A 12,625-nucleotide genomic window follows, 5' to 3' on the forward strand; every position below is an offset into this window, starting at 1 on the left:
AGAGAGATAGAGAGAGAGAGATAGAGAGAGAGAGATAGAGAGAGAGAGAGAGAGAGCGAGAGATAGAGGAAAGTAAGAGAGAGAGAGACAGGATAGTAAGAGAGAGAGACACACAGGAAGACCAAGAAAATGAAAGAAAAACAGAAACACTGAGCAATTGAAGACTGAATTATCATAACAATAAATTGAACGATAAATTCATCACATTAATGTGCACCAGTTAGTTTTTTTTTACGTCACCCTTAAAACTACTACTTGAATATTGTAGCTATCAATTGTCCAGTTAGCAATAGCCCATATTAACAGACTTCATATCAAACATCACATTCCTTTAGGCCACTAATCATTATTATCAATATCAGAAAAATGTCCTCGATAAATAGTCAGTTCGGTCTGTATCGATAAATTTCAGTTTATCATCCCAGCTCTAGTGTATGAGAATAGGGGTCTAGGCAAGAGGGGGGGTTCTTATTCCTTCTGTTCCAATCAGCTCTATTTAAAACACAATGGACACCTCTCCAGCACCCCAGCCCCCTACTGCTCACCACAAATAGGACTCTGTGTGTGTGGAGGTTTGGTGGGATGTTGGAAGCTTAAAGAAAAGGGGAGCGGGGAGCGCACATGCACACACACAAATACAAATGTAAACCTACCCACACAGACACAGTATGGACCTAGGTCCCCACAGGGTCACTATAACCTCATGTAGACACAGATGATTTGTCACACTCTTTTCCTGTTAACACTGATGGGCAGATCTAGAGGGGGCATTGATCCACACCCACCCACCTACCTGGACATGCCATGCTATGCTATCTCACTATACACACTAGCCTGCCTGGCCATGCTATCTCACTATACACACTAGCCTGCCTGGCCATGCTATCTCACTATACACACTAGCCTGCCTGGCCATGTTCTCTCACTATACACACTAGCCTGCCTGGCCATGCTATCTCACTATACACACTAGCCTGCCTGGCCATGCTATCTCACTATACACACTAGCCTGCCTGGCCATGCTATCTCACTATACACACTAGCCTGCCTGGCCATGCTATCTCACTATACACACTAGCCTGCCTGGACATGCTATCTCACTATACACACTAGCCTGCCTGGACATGCTATCTCACTATACACACTAGCCTGCCTGGACATGCTATCTCACTATACACACTAGCCTGCCTGGACATGCTATCTCACTATACACACTAGCCTGCCTGGACATGCTATCTCACTATACACACTAGCCTGCCTGGACATGCTATCTCACTATATACACTAGCCTGCCTGGACATGCTATCTCACTATACACACTAGCCTGCCTGGACATGCCATCTACCTATATACACCAGCCTGGACATGCCATCTCACTATATACACTAGCCTGGACATGCCATCTCACTATATACACTAGCCTGGACATGCCATGCACCTATATACACTAGCCTGGACATGCCATGCACCTATATACACTAGCCTGGACATGCCATGCACCTATATACACTAGCCTGGACATGCCATGCACCTATATACACTAGCCTGGACATGCCATCTACCTATATACACTAGCCTGGACATGCCATCTACCTATATACACTAGCCTGGACATGCCATCTAACTATATACACTAGCCTGGACATGCCATCTCACTATATACACTAGCCTGGACATGCCATGCACCTATATACACTAGCCTGGACATGCCATGCACCTATATACACTAGCCTGGACATGCCATGCACCTATATACACTAGCCTGGACATGCCATCTACCTATATACACTAGCCTGGACATGCCATCTACCTATATACACTAGCCTGGACATGCCATCTAACTATACACACTAGCCTGCCTGGACATGCTAACTAACTATACACACTAGCCTGCCATCTAACTATACACACTAGTCTGGACATGCTATCTAACTATACACACACTAGTCTGGACATGCTATCTAACTATACACACACTAGTCTGGACATGCTATCTAACTATACACTGCCCTGCCATGCCACATAGCTAAAGTAACCACTGTGGACATATCATTCACACCAACATGCTAAAGTAGACTGTTGGTTTCTGTATACACCATTTTTTAGAAAGTCAATGACTATTAATGCGTTGATCAGAGCTTTCAAAGGGATTTTGAGGAGGGTTCTATGAAAAGTCATTCTGGCACTGGACAACGATGAGAGGCTACGTTCTCCTAAAGCAGACCCTTGGATCTTTGTGTTAAAAAAGAAAGAAATAAAGTCCGGTAACAGATGCTGAGACTGATAATTACACAATTTTTTTTGCCCACCTTCTGCTCCTCCAATTCCCTAGTGTCTTCATTAATCTCTCTTCACCGCGGTCCAGCCTCGTTAGGAGAGCCTTGTTCAGCAGTCCTTGAGATACAAATCAAAGACGGTATTCATAACAGCGTATCAACACACTGAAAACAGTCCAGATTCCTGACCAGCCATGACAAAACAATGTCTGCACACCCAACCGCCCCAAATCACCGTTGCCTTTATTATCAGGTAGAAACAACCCTTGGCATGGCACTAGGACAGCTACCCACCTCACTCACACATGCCATTTTCACACAGTAAATCAACTAATAAAACTTCAATCAAGGCTTGAGTTTGAGTTTATTTTTATTTTTACAAGGACAGTGCACATTAATCAACGTTTCAGTAAAAGTGCCGGTTTTAGCCAGCCGGCTAATTTTCAACCGCAGTCCCTGGGCAGGTTATTAAAAACAATTACAATATAGACAATAGCAACATAGAACAAGCAAGACATAGCAACATAGGACAAGCAAGACATAGCATACAGACAGAGCAACATAGGACAAGCAAGACGTAGCATACAGACAGAGCAACATAAAACAAAAAGCAGCAAGACAAAATTCATAAAAGCAACAAAGTGTTTCCACACCTCACAAGCTACAGACAACATGGAGAGCGGCAACACACAGCTAGGGACCATGTTCACAAATCTGATGGACCTTTAGCCATGTCTTCAAGCATTTTGTGAAAGTGTGATATGTGGTGCAGTTGTGTGTCTGATGGCAGTGTATTCCAGACATGGGAAGCTCTCACAGAGAATGCAGATTTACTAAAGGTGCTTTTCCTTATGGGAACTATACAGTCACCTCTCATGGCAGACCTTGTGGATCTGCTGCCATATGTCTGGGTTTTCTGTTTAACAAAAATATTGAGTGGAGGGGGAGCCAGGCCATTAAGGATCTTGAATACAAGACATGCGTCGGTGTATTGCACAAGATTTTCCCAACTCAAGAGCTCATGCTTTCTAAGGATGTGACAATGATGATGGCTATTGGGCTTCCTATCAAGCACTTTGAGAGCCTGTTTGTAGACAGACTGAATAGGTTTTAATGTTGTACAGCAAGCTTGGGCCCAACTAGTCAAGCAGTATGTTAAGTGGGGGAGTATCATAGATTTAAAGTAGTCTTGCTACCTCTGTAGTCAAACAATTTCGTATAAATCGGAAATTAGCCAAGTTGAATTTGGTTATTTGAATTACCTTTTTCACATGCTTTTTAAAAGAGAGGTTGGAATCAAGTATGATGCCAAGGTACTTAAAATCGGATACCAACTGGAGCTTCTCCCCTGACACATAGACATCTGGCTCAGTAGCAGCTGTTGCCCTCTTCCTGAAGTCCTCATATGACCCAGGTTGAGTGGCCCATAAGTCCTCATATGACCCTCTCTAATTGGAGAGGCCTGTCTGAGGCTATAGCATGGAGCAAGAGGGGACATGTCCCAATTTGTCAACTTGCATTAACTCCCCAGGAGAATAGCAGAGTGAGTGAGTGTGTGTTTATTTGTGTCCAGGCTAAGTACTTGGGGACCTGCGTCCATTACTGATCAGGCCCATGTTTGTTTAACTATCCCGCTGTACCTGTGGGGATTCCCCAGTCAGCCGGAGACCATAGATCTTCTGCACATTCTAGCTCTCCTTTTAACAGCTTGGTTTCTCTTGATTAGGTTCTCTCTGACCGTCTCTCGCTTTGTCCTTATGTCCCTGTCTTTCATTGTATTTTTACTGTCTACAATTGTCTTAGTCTTGCCCCTCTTTCTCTCACTCCCTCCCTCTTTCCTGCGTCTCTGCTTCTTCCTCAGTCTTTCTCTCCATGTACTCTCCTCCGTCGATCTCCGGGGTGAGGATGGATGGAGGGGGAGAGGGAAGGAAGTAAAGACTGGGTAATGAGAGAAGAGGTGAACGTCAGGATCAAGGTGGAGGGGAAAGACGAAATAAATCTAGATTTTCTGAAGACCCCTGAAAAATGCCCCAATATCAGGCCGTCTACAGTTGAAGTCGAAGGTTTACATAAACTTAGGTTGGAGTCATTAAAACTTGTTTTACAACCACTCCACAAATTTCTTGTTAACTTCTTGGATATAGGGGGCGCTCTTTTAATTTATGGATAAAAAAACGTTCCTGTTTTAAACAAGATGTTTCGTCACGAAAAGATGCTCGACTATGCATATAATTGACAGCTTTGGAAAGAAAACACTGACGTTTCCAAAACTGCAAAGATCATGTCTGTGAGTGCCACAGAACTAATGCTACAGGCGAAACCAAGATGAAATTTCATACAGGAAGTGCCCCAGATTTTGAATGCGCTGTGTTCCAATGTCTCCTTATATGGCTGTGTATGGGTCACGAATGAGCTTAGACTTTGTCGTTTCCCCAAGGTGTCGACAGCATTGTGACATATTTGTAGGCAAATCATTGGAAGATTGACCTTAAGGGACTACATCTACCAGGTGGCCGCTTTGTGTCCTCTGTTGCAACTATTGCGTAATCTCCAGCTGCGTGTATTTTTCGTTTGCTTCGAGGAGAAACACAGCTGCCACGAATGATTTATCATCGAATAGATGTGAAAAACACCTTGAAGATTGATTCTAAACAACGTTTGCCATGTTTCTGTCGATATTATGGAGTTAATTTGGTAAAATGTTTGGCGTTGTAGAGACTGCATTTTCTGATTTTTTTCTTAGCCAAACGTGATGAACAAAACGGGGGGGATTTCTCCTACACAAGTAATCTTTTTGGAAAAACTGAACATTTGCTATCTAACTGAGAGTCTCCTCATTGAAAACATCTGAAGTTCTTCAAAAGGTAAATTATTTTATTTGAATGTTTTTCTTGTTTTTGTGAAAATGTTGCCTGCTGAATACTAGGCTTAATGCTATGCTAGCTATCAATACTCTTACACAAATGCTTGTGTAGCTATGGTTGAAAAGCATATTTTGAAAATCTGAGATGACAGTGTTAACAAAAGGCTAAGCTTGTGAGTGAATATATTTCTTTCATTTCATTTGCGATTTTCATGAATAGTTAACGTTGCGTTATGGTAATGAGCTTGAGGCTATAATTACGCTCCCGGATACGGGATTGCTCGACGCTAGAGGTTAACAAACTATAGTTTTGGCAAGTCGGTTAGGACATCTACTTTGTGAATGACACAAGTAATTTTACCTACTATTGTTATTAACAGATATTATTTCACTTATAATTGACTCCATCACAATTCCAGTGAGTCAGAAGTTTACATACACGAAGTTGACTGTGCCTTTAAACAGCTTGGAAAATACCAGAAATTGATGTCATGGCTTTAGAAGCTTCTGGTGGGCTAATTGACATAATTTGAGTCAATTGGAAGTGTACCTGTGAACGTATTTCAGTGCCTCTTTGCTTGGCATCATGTGAAAATAAAAATAAATCAGCCAAGACCTACACAAGTCTGGTTCATCCTTGGGAGCAATTTCCAAACACCTGAAGGTACCACATTCATCTGTACAAACAATAGTATGCAAGTATAAACACCATGGGACCACGCAGCCGTCATACCACTCAGAAAGAAGTTCTGTCTCCTAGAGATGAACGTACTTTGGTGTGAAAAGTGCAAATCAATCCCAGAACAACAGCAAAGGACCTTGTGAAGATGCTGGGGGAAACCGGTACAAAAGTATCTATATCCACAGTAAAACGAGTCCTATATCGACAACCTGAAAGGCCGCTCAGTAAGGAAGAAGCCACTGCTCCAAAACCACCATAAAAAAGCCAGACTACAGTTTGCAACTGCACATGGGGACAAAGATCGTACTTTTTGGAGAAATGTCCTCTGGACTGATGAAACAAAAATAGAACTGTTTGGCCATAATGACCATCATTATGTTTGGAGGAAAAAGGGGGAGGCTTGCAAGCCGAAGAACACCATCCCAACCGTGAAGCACGTGGGTGGCAGCATCATGTTGTGGGGGTGCTTTGGTGCAGGAGGGACTGGTGCAATTCACAAAATAGATGGCCTCATGAGGTAGGGGAAATGTGGATATATTGAAGCAACATCTAAAAAAATAAACGAATTGTTTAGGGAAATATACATGATTGATTACTGTATATAGAGAAAATGCTACAGTTTTCTTTTAAGACACATTTAACATTCATTATTTAATTTCCCATGGAGAACATTCCAGATAAATATTTTAAGCTCAACCAAAACAGACTAGAAAGTCTTCATAGATCTGCACAGCCCTAAAACAACAAAGACCAACCCACAAACAAATAAACCAAGGCGAACAAAACCACAGCGGTCGTTCTGCAAGGTCGGGACATTTTCCCATATTAATACATTTGAATAGCAAAACCAACCACAATGCAGGCTGTGACCCAGTTGAGCTGCCAAGGGCACAATCCAACCCCTATCGAAGTATTTCTGGAGTAACATTTGAACATATGTAGGAAGCTAAATCAGAAAGAAATGGCTGAATGAACAGCTGAACAGCTCATATAGTATTAAACTACTAGATGTCTTACAGAGTTTCAGTACTGGACCCTGGATGCATTAATCCAAATCCTCAAGAGACTGTACTGTATCTTAAGTGGCTTTCACACTACACAATATCCGCCATGAATTTCATATTTGGTACATCTCATTCTTAGGAAGTCCAGGTCATTCCAAATGAATATCTGGGCAAAATATGAGCAATGTGAATAAACACACAGAAAAAGGTATGTGGACACCCCTTCGAAATAAGTAGATTTGGCTATTTCAGTGACGAGTTGTGCTGAGATGCAGGTCTGCACACCCCTGTTGTACTGCTCCTTTATGTCTTTTTGGGGTCCGCCTTTTAGCTTGTACCCTTCTTGCCATACTGCTTCGATGACCTTTCATCAACCAGCTGTTTTCGCCCCCAGGACTGCCGCTGACTGGATGTTTTGTTTGTCGCGCCAGTCTCTGTAAACTCTAGACACTGTCGTGTGTCAAAAGTCCAGGAGGACAGCCTTTTCTGAGATACTGGACTCGCCGTGCCGGTCACCGGCGATCATGCCAGGCTCAAAGTTGCTTAGTTTTACCCATTCTAACGTTCAATTGAACAGCGAGTAAACGCCTCGATGCCTGTCTGCCTGCTTTATATAGCAAGCAATGGCCACATGACTCCCTGTTTGTAGGAGCGATCCATTTTCATGAACGGGGTGGTGCACCAAATAAATGGGCCGGTGAGCGTTTACCATAATACATGACATTTAGCAGAAGTTTTTATCCAAAGCAACTTAGCCATGCGTGAATACATTTACATCTATACGGTGCGTTCAGAAATTATTCAGACCCTTCACTTTTTCCACATTTTGTTACGTTACAGCCTTATTCTAAAATATATTAAATGTTTTTTCCTAAACCTTCACACAATACCCCATCATGACAAAGCGAAAATAGGTTCAGACATTTGTGCAAATTAATATAATTTTTGAAAATTGAAATACCTTATTTACATAAGTATTCAGACCCTTTGCTATAAGACTCCAAATTGAGCTCTGGTGCATCTGGTTTCCATTGATCATCCTTGAGATGATTGGAGTCCACCTGGGGTAAATTAAACTGATTGGACATGATTTGGTAAGGCACACAGCAGTCTAAATAAGGTCCCACAGTTGACAGTGCATGTTGGAGCAAAAACCAAGCCATGAGATTGAAGGAATTGTCTGTAGAGCTCTGAGACAGGATTGTGTCAAGGCACAGATCTGGGGAAGGGTACCAAAACATTTCAACAGCATTGAAGGTCCCCAAGAACACAGTGGCTTCCATCATTTTAAAATGGAAGAAGTTTATAATCACCAAGACTCATCCTAGAGCTGGCCGCCTGGCCAAAATGAGTAATTGGGGGAGAAGGATCTTGGTCAGGGAGGTGAACCCGATGGTCACTCTGACAGAGCTCCATAGTTCCTCTGTGGAAACGGGAGAACCATCCAGAATGACAACCATCTCTGCAGCACTCCGCCAATCAGGCCTGTACGGTAGAGTGGGAAGATGGAAGGCACTCTTAGGTAAAAAGGCATCCTACAGCCAGCTTGGAGATTGCCAAAAGGCACCTAACGACTCAGACCATGAGAAACAAGATTCTCTGGTCTGATCAAACTGAGATTGACCTCTTTGGCCTGAAAGCCAACAGTCACATCTGGAGGAAGCCTGGCACCATCCCTACGGTAGTAAAGCATGAGGGTGGCACCATCATGCTGTGGTGATGTTTTTCAGCTGCATGGACTGGGAGGCTACTCAGGATCAAAGGAAACATGAACGGAGCAAAGTACAGAGAGATCCTTGATGAAAACTTGCTCTAGAGCGCTCAGTACCTCAGATTAGAGTGAAGGTTCACCTTCCAACAGGACAACGACCCTAAGCACACAGCCAAGACAACTCGGGAGTGGCTTTGGGGCAAGTCTGAATGTGTTGTCGAGTCGCCAAGCCAGAGCCCGGACTTGAACCCGATCTAACATCTCCGGAGAGGCTTGAAAATAGCTGTGCAGTGACGCTCCCCATCCAATCTGACAAGCTTGAGAGGATCTGCAGAGAAGAATGAGAGAAACTCCCCAAATACAGGTGTGCCAAGCTTGTAGCGTCATACCCAAGAAGACTCGAGGCTGTAATAGCTGCCCACGGTGCTTACAAAAAGTACTGAGTAAAGGGTCTGAATACATATATAAAAACAGATTTTTATTTCATTTGCAAAAATGTCTAAAAACTGTTTTTTGTTTTGTCATATGGTATTGTGTGTAGATTGATGAGGGGGGGAAACCATTTTAATCCATTTTAGAATAAGCTGTAATGTAAAATGTGGGAAAAGGGGTCTGAATGGTTTCCGAATGCACTGTAGGTGGCCCAAGCAGGAATGCGAAACATTTGGTGCTGCAAGTGCTTTGCTCTACCAACTGAGACACTATGGTCTAACAACTGGCAACATAGAAATGGTTCTACGCGAGCAGTTTCAGGGCTGGCCCAACCGTATGCACAGTTGTAAAACTGTCAAGGTATTGACCCAGTTCTACCATTTCAAAGCCTTTCTTTGACAATGCAGGATATTTAAGTCCACCGCATCAAAGGTGAGGAACCAAATCTTAAAACACTACCCCTCCCATGTCTAATACGCTGTAGAATGTTCTGTACTTGAGCAACGGAGCATCAGACACAAAACATTATTGATAAAGGTCTCCTCTACAGCCCTGGAGCATCAACAGTAGGCCATGTGAATGTCACAGAAACATTCAAGTGGTGACTACGATTCCAGACTTTCTGCGGAGCGGGAAGAAGAGAGGGATGGAGGTGACATTGGATGACAGGGAACAGAGGACGACCTCTGAAGGAGTGTTACCTCTCCCTCCCTTTCTTAGATTTGGCCAAATGCATTATAGCCGAACATCATTTGTTAGACGGAGATTAAAAGGGACATGATTTGATTACTTCTGCCTGCTTGTTATGAATACTGCTCCGTCGCTGAAGGAAAGTCACCTTAGTCTCTTTGTAGAGTATGTAGATCGAGACTGCTGATTACATGAGGGATGTATATTAACTCATTCAGGTGTGAGTATGTTCATGCAGAAAGACATGGCTGAAGGCAAAGCAGAAAAAAACATTTTTAGGCTAATTTCTTCAAGGTTTTGTTGCAGAGGCCTGAAGGCAAGGGTTGTAGCAATACTAATGTCAGTGAAAGTGTGTGTGTGTGTTTACACAAGTCTGAGTGCCGAAGTGGTTTGGTATTTGTTCCTTTAGGCTTGGTTTCAAAACTGCCTGCCATGGTCAGTTTGGAGTTGAACAGGAGTGCAAAACAAGGAACAAAGCTGCAATCATGGCTCTTAGCATGGAGACCAGTTACACGAAATACCATTTTAAATCAATAGACCTGACTGAAACAATACATGGTGAGTAGACTGAGCAGATTGAGCACCGCCATACTTTGTAACTCATTTCCCTACCCCTCAAAACACAGGACCCAGTTCAGAACAACACATTCCCATTTCCACATCTGCTGTACCTTGATAACATAATTGATCGTATCTATTCTCTCTCGTGGTATAAGTACTGTTGCTGATGGTTCCTAAAAAGACCAATCCTAAAGTAAATTGTGCAATGGGTTTTGAATGACTCCATTACACGGTCTGATTGTTATAGCACTGTGGTTATATTAGTGTCTAGACCAGGTGTGTGATGTTCAGGGAGTCTCTGCTGGGGGTAAAGTTCAGGCAGGCACCTGCAGTGTGGCTGCTGGTTTCCTGTCTGCCCTGGCTGATCATTTCCCTGTAATATGGGTGTGTGTGAGAGAGATGAGCAGCTGGCTTAACACACAGAGGCAGGGCACCAGAAGAGCTACTGGACGTGGGGAGGCCCCAGCAGTCAACCAAAACACCACTCCCTCAAGAAATCACTGTGTGTGTGTGTACATAGTTACCATAAAATCAGTCCCCTCCCAGACAAATCCCAGTGAAAATGTAGACAATAATAAGACACTCAGGAGGCACACGCTCCAAGGCCACAGGAAGTAAGGTTTAAACAGAGCTCAAATCACAGGCTTGGCTGAGGGCTGCTACACCCATAGGGAACATACTGAGAGGTAAGGGAACTAATGGAGACAAAAGGTTACTCCGTGATCATCTGCGACAGCGAGCCACTGACAAATGTCTGCTTTAAGTTTCCTCAAGGTTTTCTGCGTTTTCCGGAGCATTTGTCTAACCGGGTAACGAGAAAGACTAATAGTGGAAAAGGGTTTACTAAACTGAGAACAAAATGTTTCTGACACGGTGACAACTGTTGCCTTAGAATAGAGGGAGTCCAAAGGGTGCTGATGAAAAGGGTCTGAACGGCCGGTGTTTCCCCAACGTTTCCCCAATGTTTCCCCAATGTTTCCCCAATGTTTCCTCAATGTTTCCTCAATGTTTCCTCAATGTTTCCTCAATGTTTGGCTTTTGTGTGAAAAGGTTTAATAATGGGGTAAGGACAGAAATAAAAAGACGGGAATAAAACGGATATGGTTGCTGTGACAATGGTTGCTGTGACAATGGTTGCTGTGACAATGGTGGTTGCTTTGCCACAAGGGCCACGAGGAGAGGTTAGTGGAGGAGTAAACGGCTCACACAACGACACTCCTTCCTCGTACGCACCCACCCCCACCTTCAATCCTCCCCCTCCACTTCCTCCCCCCCTCCACCCACCCGGCCAGCCTGGGAAGAAATAGTCCCTGATCCGATTCCACAACGTAATTGAAAAACTGGGCTTTGTGGGAGCTAGTGCTCTTAGCTGGCAAAGTGGCAACTTGGACTGGGTGGAATCAAAGGTGGATCAAGAGGAGAGTTTACATAACCACGGTCAGCATGGGAGGAAGAAATAAAATAATCCTTGGCTGGGCCAAAAAAGGCGAAGAGGAGAAGGAAGGCTAACCAAAGGGAAATATGAAAACAAACGGATAAAAGCTACTGTAGGAGGTCCCTTTGGTCCTCAAAGCAGCCAAATCCTCTGGTTTGGGGAGGTAATTGGGACCAGACGTCGACACTTGGAATAGCTGCTGAATGCGTTGGGATGCGGTCGATGGAAGTGGACTTGTCACCAGAGGGTGTAAAACTCCAATCCCAAGCCCTGAGCTATTTGCAAAATTAAGATGAATTAGAGGAAATGTCTAGAAAGTCAAAACTATTATTCCTGTTGCCACAATGGGCACTGCCCTCTTTAAAACAAGACTATCTACCTAGGTAAATGTCCAAAATCGTCTTCAGGATGATCTGGGCAGGATGTCTGCTCACTCCTTTCTTACGTGTGACAGCGAACTTACATAGATAGTTTTTAAGACCAGATTGAGAAACGGTGGATGGCTATGACGTGGAGGCCATGTTTATTGTGTGAGCATACCGTTCCATTCCCACAGTATTCCTTCCTGTCAGTCATACACCCATATCAGAAACAGACGAAGACTTAGGGTTCTTACCTGTAGAAATACAAATTCTACTGTTCCTTCGCTGACATTGCAAACATCCCAGAATTCCACTTGCTGTTCCCCCATGTACACCAGTCCAAACCTGAAGAAGGAGAAGAGGAGATTAAAATCAACAAAAAAGACGATGATGCTGAAAACATGGAAAGAAAATATTTTATAGGCCTGTACTACCAGTGGATAAGCATGTAAGAAAACATAGAAGTAAAAATAAATGCATTTAGTTAAGTGAAAGTACTTGATACTAGGCTACAGAATATCCTATTATGAATACATTATCATATTGCTAAAAGACTCAGAAGAGCAATCACTTGAAGGCTGCTACATATGCAATTATATGCTAATGATC

At 43.3% G+C, this 12,625-nt stretch overlaps 1 protein-coding gene across 1 annotated transcript in view; it reads right to left on the minus strand.

The window, feature by feature from the left end:
- The window catches only part of LOC109891648 (plexin-B1), a 153,150-nt gene that overhangs the window by 108,658 nt on the left and 31,867 nt on the right, over positions 1–12,625 (minus strand). The window contains exon 2 of the mRNA XM_031823913.1: positions 12,271–12,361. The gene's annotated coding sequence lies outside the window, so the exon portion shown is untranslated. The remainder of the gene's footprint in view (positions 1–12,270; positions 12,362–12,625) is intronic.

Source organism: Oncorhynchus kisutch, linkage group LG5 (assembly GCF_002021735.2).
Source record: "Oncorhynchus kisutch isolate 150728-3 linkage group LG5, Okis_V2, whole genome shotgun sequence".
Classification (NCBI taxonomy): domain Eukaryota; kingdom Metazoa; phylum Chordata; class Actinopteri; order Salmoniformes; family Salmonidae; genus Oncorhynchus; species Oncorhynchus kisutch.